Source organism: Cervus elaphus, chromosome 11, assembly GCF_910594005.1.
Source record: "Cervus elaphus chromosome 11, mCerEla1.1, whole genome shotgun sequence".
Lineage (NCBI taxonomy): Eukaryota > Metazoa > Chordata > Mammalia > Artiodactyla > Cervidae > Cervus > Cervus elaphus.
Window position 1 is genome coordinate 83,310,008 of NC_057825.1, and position 6,084 is coordinate 83,316,091.

The following is a 6,084-nucleotide window of genomic DNA, read 5'->3' on the forward strand; positions in this document are numbered from 1 at the left end:
GCTAGACTTTCTCTGAGCCCTTTTACATATGGTCCCTCCCGTTAGGTTAGATACCATTGAGATGGCAACAAACATACCCTGTAAGAAAGGAAACAGCCACATCCGGCTTTTGAACCATACTGTTGAGTCATTTCTCCTGTGGCAGCCTTTCTAATGCTCAGTTCCTTCTCTAGGGAGCAGGTGCAGGGCTGGTGGACATTTTCTCCTGCAAAAAAGCTCTTCCTCCTTGCACCTGCTGAGAGCTGAATTGATTTTCTCAGCCAGTGACCATTCTGCCACTTTTACCCTAATTTACCAAGATGCACTTTATTTGCAGATCCAGGATGTGAGCCCCCGGTGACCCAACAACCAGAAAAAAAGACCATGCAGTTTGTACAGGGTAGAGACCCTTGGTGTTGTAGCAGTCAAGGTTCTTCCCTTTGAGTAGGTCTAACAAAGAACAAGACAGATTATTTGTACCTAAAATTACCTGCTGAAAAAGATAAAATATCAAGGTACTTAGGTCTTCACAAATGTAAAGTCATTAAGTATCACATTTCAGTGAGTCAGAGTCACAAACAAAAGACTAAATTGGTTGAACATAAAAAAGAGTTTCCAGAGTCATGGTCTATTCCTTTTTTATGTCACTGAAAGTTACCATTTTTTCTCAAGTCTCCCCATGAAAACACTTGAAATCATGGTAAGGAGGAATTTCATGAGTCCATGAGTTAACTTGATAAATATTTTGAAACAGAGAAAATAAAATTGTACTTTAGATGATGGTTCTGATCCTCTTAATGTGGCACTTGATGAGACTCAATTTTACTGCAAAATATATCAATACAGTAGAACAAGTCAACATGATGGTTTCTCTCCAATAAGAGTTTCTCCCTTGGAAAGTACGTTCCCAGCCTAGTCCAAAATTTAACAGGTCTAGTAAAGAGAATTCTCAGACTTTAGGATGAGTCTATCAGATAAATATGAGTGACTGAACTTGTTTTTTCTTACATAAGTCAGTCAGTCATATAAATAGGGTTACTAGGTGTTGCCCTGTGTCTCCACCCATATTTTTGCGTCAGATTCAGCAAAATAAAGTTTTTTGTTTCCAGATGCCAAGTGAAAAGCTACTACTGACCCAGATGGGTAGCCTTCTGGTTCACTTGACTGTATGTGACTCAATAACATCATGCAACTCAAAACCATACTTGTACGTATTCAGCGTGTTGGTTTTGAGAAAGCAGTATGTTTATTTTCTAAAGCAGAGGGTTTCCCTTGTAGGTTTTCAAGAAATGTTTCATCTGACAATACCTGGAACATCACATGCTTTATTCTGATGGCATACCATCTTATCCAGCCAGGCTTCCCTTCCTGAGAATGTTTAATTTTCACCTTATTCTTAGAGCAAGTGCTTATCAAAAAGTAGGCCTCAGCATCTAACTTGAGTTGTCAGGGAGTCATTATTCTGTGGTAAAGTGCTGCAAAGGAAGTTGTGAGGAAGAATGAGAGGTATGCTTATTTTATGAAGTGAGGTACAACACAGATCTGTTTTACAACTAATGTGCTGCATTTAATTATCTTCCATCTTTACTTCAGATACTGTGATAGAGAATTTACTTCCATTGGCTTTTAAGGGAGGTCAATAATCATCCTTTGAAGGTTAGCCAAATTTCCTTTGTGGGAAGCAGATTGAAGCAGGTGATAGGTTTTAAAAATCTGCCCAAATCAAGACCGCTATGCAGAATAGAGTTAATATTTTAGAGACTCATCACGAAGACAGAGATGTCTGCCATACATCAAAATTAGTGATGCTGAAAACGTGAAATTGGTATCATGAAGTTGTCAGGCATGTGTGTGCTTCATTGCCAAATCACTGGGAAAACAGAGCTTTGAGTTCTGGGGAGGGAAAGACCTGGGATGGCTCCATGGAAGAGCAGGACCCAAATGGGGCCTCAAGGGACTGGTGAGATTTTTTTTTTTTTTTTTTTTTAGGGCGAGGGACATACTCACGGAGGAAGATTTTGAGCAAATAAAAGGATCCACTACATCCTAGCAAAGTTTCTACTCAAAATGGGTCAGAAAAGGGATTGACATAGAAAATGCTCAGTTCCAGGGACTTCTCTGGCAGTCCAGTGGTTAAAAACTTCGCACTTTCAATGCAAGGGGTGAGGGTTCCATTCTTGATCAAGAAACTAAGATCCCAAATGCTGTGCGGCACAGTCAAAAATATATACATTTTTTAAAAAGTAAATTAAAAAATGTTCAGTTCCAGGCCTGAAAGGATTGGGTCCGAGCCTGGGAAATCTTTCCCTGTGGACTAAGAAAAGACTGGAATCTGAGAGTGCTGAAGAGGTGGTTCCCAGGGTTAGGAATCTGTGTATAATAAGCCACCATCTTGTGAAAGTTCCTGCCAGCCTGCCTGTGCTGTAACCTGAAGGCAGGCAGACTGCTGGGTATCAAGGAAAAGTCATTCATGATGAAAGCAGCGAGAGGGGCTACGTTTCTCCTGAAACAGCACCATGTAAAACGAGTTCATGTCCTGGCACCTGGAATGAACACTCGGGCAGCTCTCCCACCAGCAGCACTCCAGAGTTTCCTCTGGCCCCCTTTTCAACTCATTTCCCCAGGTCTTAGTTGTAATTTCTGATTGAGCAGCCCAGGGTTAAAGGAGAAAGTGCCGCAGAAAACAGAAAGGAAAGTCTAAGTATCAGTGAAGAGTCTAGGCTGAGGATAAAAACCAGCTAAATGGAGTAGAGGCGAACAGACCCTTCCTGAGATGCTCTCCAACTCCTTCGAGCCCAGTCTCACAAAACTGAGGCCCAGAGAGACAAAAGTCCAGACTTCCAGACTGGTTTCCTGTCTCAGGACCTGCATCTTCCCAGGGGTGACTTGTGGGCCGTGCACCTCTCAGCAAAGTCCAGATTCTCTCCTAGCATGAGCCCTTACCCAGGAGATACATCAGGAAAAAGGTCATCTCAGCACAGCAGGAAGTCCCCAACATTTACACCGCAAATATCCACAGTGAGAAGTGGAAAGATCCTTTCATTGCATTTGGGTCTTAAACAAAGAGACCCTTGAGATTCTGCTTCCATGGAAAATTCCATCTTTAATAGGAGTCACAAGAAGTGTGTATTACAATCCCCAAAGGATGTTGTCCCCATATCCATGAGCAGTCTTATTTGTAAGTGAAATTGGCAGAACTTGAGGGACCCTAGAAAGACAAAACTGCTCAAAAAATTTCTCCTCTGTGTAACTGCCCTAGGACCAGAAAATCTGCCATTGGAGATTGGTTCCTTTAGATAAGGTGTTATGCCAAGCACGGAGTCTCCTTAAAACACTCCCAGGAATATCAGCATCTTAAAGCCACCAACAGCAGGATGTGAACTCACTTATCAGGTGTCTATTCTAGGAGCATAAGCCTCTAGCAACTGGACTGGGTCAAGGGAAACACAGAGAATAAGCGAGAACAGGAACAGCATGAAGAGTGAGTTCATGTAATGCAATATTTTGCCTGGCACCCCAAAAAAGAGGGAGTGGGGAGACAGTCTTTTCCAAAAGATTTACCCATTACCAATGGGGCTACCTTCACCAGAAGAGATAATAAAGGTTATAGTTGACTCATGTCCCTGGTGTCGGAGGAATAAATGCAAACAGTGCAATTAAATCTAATACTGAATTGGTGCGGAGAAGGAAATGGCAACCCACTCCAGTACTCTTGCTTGGAAAATCCCATGGATGGAGGAGCTTGGTGGGCTGCAGTCCATGGGGTCGCAAAGAGTCGGAAATGACTGAGCAACTTCACTTTACTCACTTCACTCGCTTCATTTTTTATCACTGGAGAAGGAAATGCCAATCCACTCCAGTATTCTTGCCTGGAGAATCCCATGGACGGAGGAGCCTGGTGGGCCATGGTCCATGGGGTCGCAGAGAGTTTGACATGACTGAAGTGACTAAGCACACACGCACGCATGCACTGAATTGATGCAAATTAGATAGTACAAGAGAACATGAATATAAAGTTCCCAGTGATAAACATGGTTCCATTCACCCTACAGATCAACAGGTATAAAGGGATCAATGCCTTGACACCAAATGTTGATATTTCTAAGTCACTGTCTAACCTTCCTTCTGCTTCTTCCGCCCCATCCCTTAACAATGGCATTTTAGTGAAGTGGTTCCTAGAGGGGATTATGCTTTTATCCTGAAGTCTCCTTCATAATAGTTTCTATTCATTTTAAGGTAAACCATTAGTAATGTCCCAGAAACACACAAAACTTTGAAAAGCCTGAAACAATATTCAAGTTACATATTGAATTTTTCAGAGTAAGCAGTAACATAGAGCACAGTAAGCAGAGATGTTGTTAAATGTGGGAGAAGAACATTGCTAATTATCTTCCAATCCCTCCTCTCATTGCGAGAAAATGAAATTGGGATGAGACTAGAAAATGAGAAGCAAAACATTTATGGTGCTCTGGCTTCAGATTTTTTACCATAAATGGCAAGAAAGAAGAGCAGACAAATATAATTTTAGATGTTAGATTAGCATCCAATAAAGTTCTCCCATCCTAATAGTGGACCATGGATCCTGTGACCAAATAAAGCACTGTTTGTGAAGATTGATTCTGCAGTAACCCTCTTTGTTAAAACAAAACAAAACAAAAAAGTGGTGCTTTCACCATTGATTAAAATTGCTAATTTTCAACACAGTTGCCTCTTTGGACTTCATATGACCCCATGGACTATACATACAGTCCATGGTATTCTCCAGGCCAGAATACTGGAGTGGGTAGCCTTTCCCTTCTCCAGGGTATCTTCCCAACCCAGGGATTGAACCTAGGTCTCCTGCATTGCAGGCAAATTCTCTACCAGCTGAGCCACAAGGGAAGCCCAAGAATAGTAGAGTGGGTAGCCTATCCCTTCTCCAGGGGATCTTCCTGACCCAGGAATCGAACCAGGGTCTCCTGCATTACAGGCAGATACTTTACCAACTGAGCTATCATGGAAGCCCTTGGACTTCATAAGTAAATTGAAAATTGATCAGGTACTTTAAGTAATCCAGAAAGGGGAAAAAAAGCATCATGACACAGAACACAGATTAGGGACAGACTCTGTTTTGTAAGAGGGGGGAAAGCAGAGTCTTACTGCCCGAGACTCAGCCTGGAGATTGCTCTAACTAGAAGTAAAATTATTGCAAGTGAAATGGCTTATAGGAGTGAGATACCCAGCCCTCTAATCAGCCGTGAAATAGGAATCCATGGAAGATGCTCTCCTTTCCTTGCTCTCCCATCCTTGATCATCCAAGCATTTTCTCTCCAGGGAGACTTCTCAGCTTCTCAACCTCCAGACCACCCTTCAGGTCCTAGGAGTAGACCACAGCAAAGGACAGAGCAGCTGTCCTTTGGATGGACAAACCTGTCCAGCCGGATGGTTTGGAGGGGTGTGATCCTGCCTACACACACCCAAGAAAGACATCTTTTAAGTCTTTCATAGGTTGACTACGTTACTAAAACACCAAATGATAGTGCGTGTGTGTGTTCAGTCGTGTCCGACTCTGTGACCCCACGGAGTGTAGCCCACCAGGCTCCTCCAGTCCATGAAAGTTTCCTGGCAAGAATACTGGAGTGGGTTGCCATTTCCTCCTCCTCCACGGGATCTTCCCAATCCAGGGATCAAACCCACATCTGCTGCATTGGAAGGAGGATTCTTTACCTCTGAGCTACCAGGAAAACCCCCAAATGATAGTATATGAATTATATACCTGTAGTGGAGGGAATAATGGCCCCACGAAAAGTAGCAGTTCCAAGTCCCTGGAACCTGAAAATGTAACATTTGGAATACAGATCTTTACAGATATGAGTAAGTTAAGGATCTTGAGATAGGTTGTTTTCCTGGTTTATTCAGGGGGTCCCTAAATGCAATCTCAATTGTCCTCATGAGAGAGTAGTAAAGGAAAATTTGATACACAGAAGAGGAGGAAAGAAAGTGAGCACTGCAGGGGCAGAGACTGGTATGATGTGGCCTCAATTCAAGCAATGCTATTAAGCACAAAAACTGGAAGAGATAAGGAGCAGGGTCCACCTTAGAACTTCCAGAGGGACTGAGGCCCCG

At 42.8% G+C, this 6,084-nt stretch overlaps 1 non-coding gene across 1 annotated transcript; it reads right to left on the bottom strand.

Moving 5' to 3' along the window:
• Window positions 1–4,906: 4,906 nt before the first annotated feature.
• TRNAY-GUA lies at window positions 4,907–4,980 on the bottom strand. Its single transcript has one exon. It is a non-coding gene; the product is annotated as a tRNA-Tyr (tRNA).
• Between the last annotated feature and the right edge of the window lie 1,104 nt (window positions 4,981–6,084).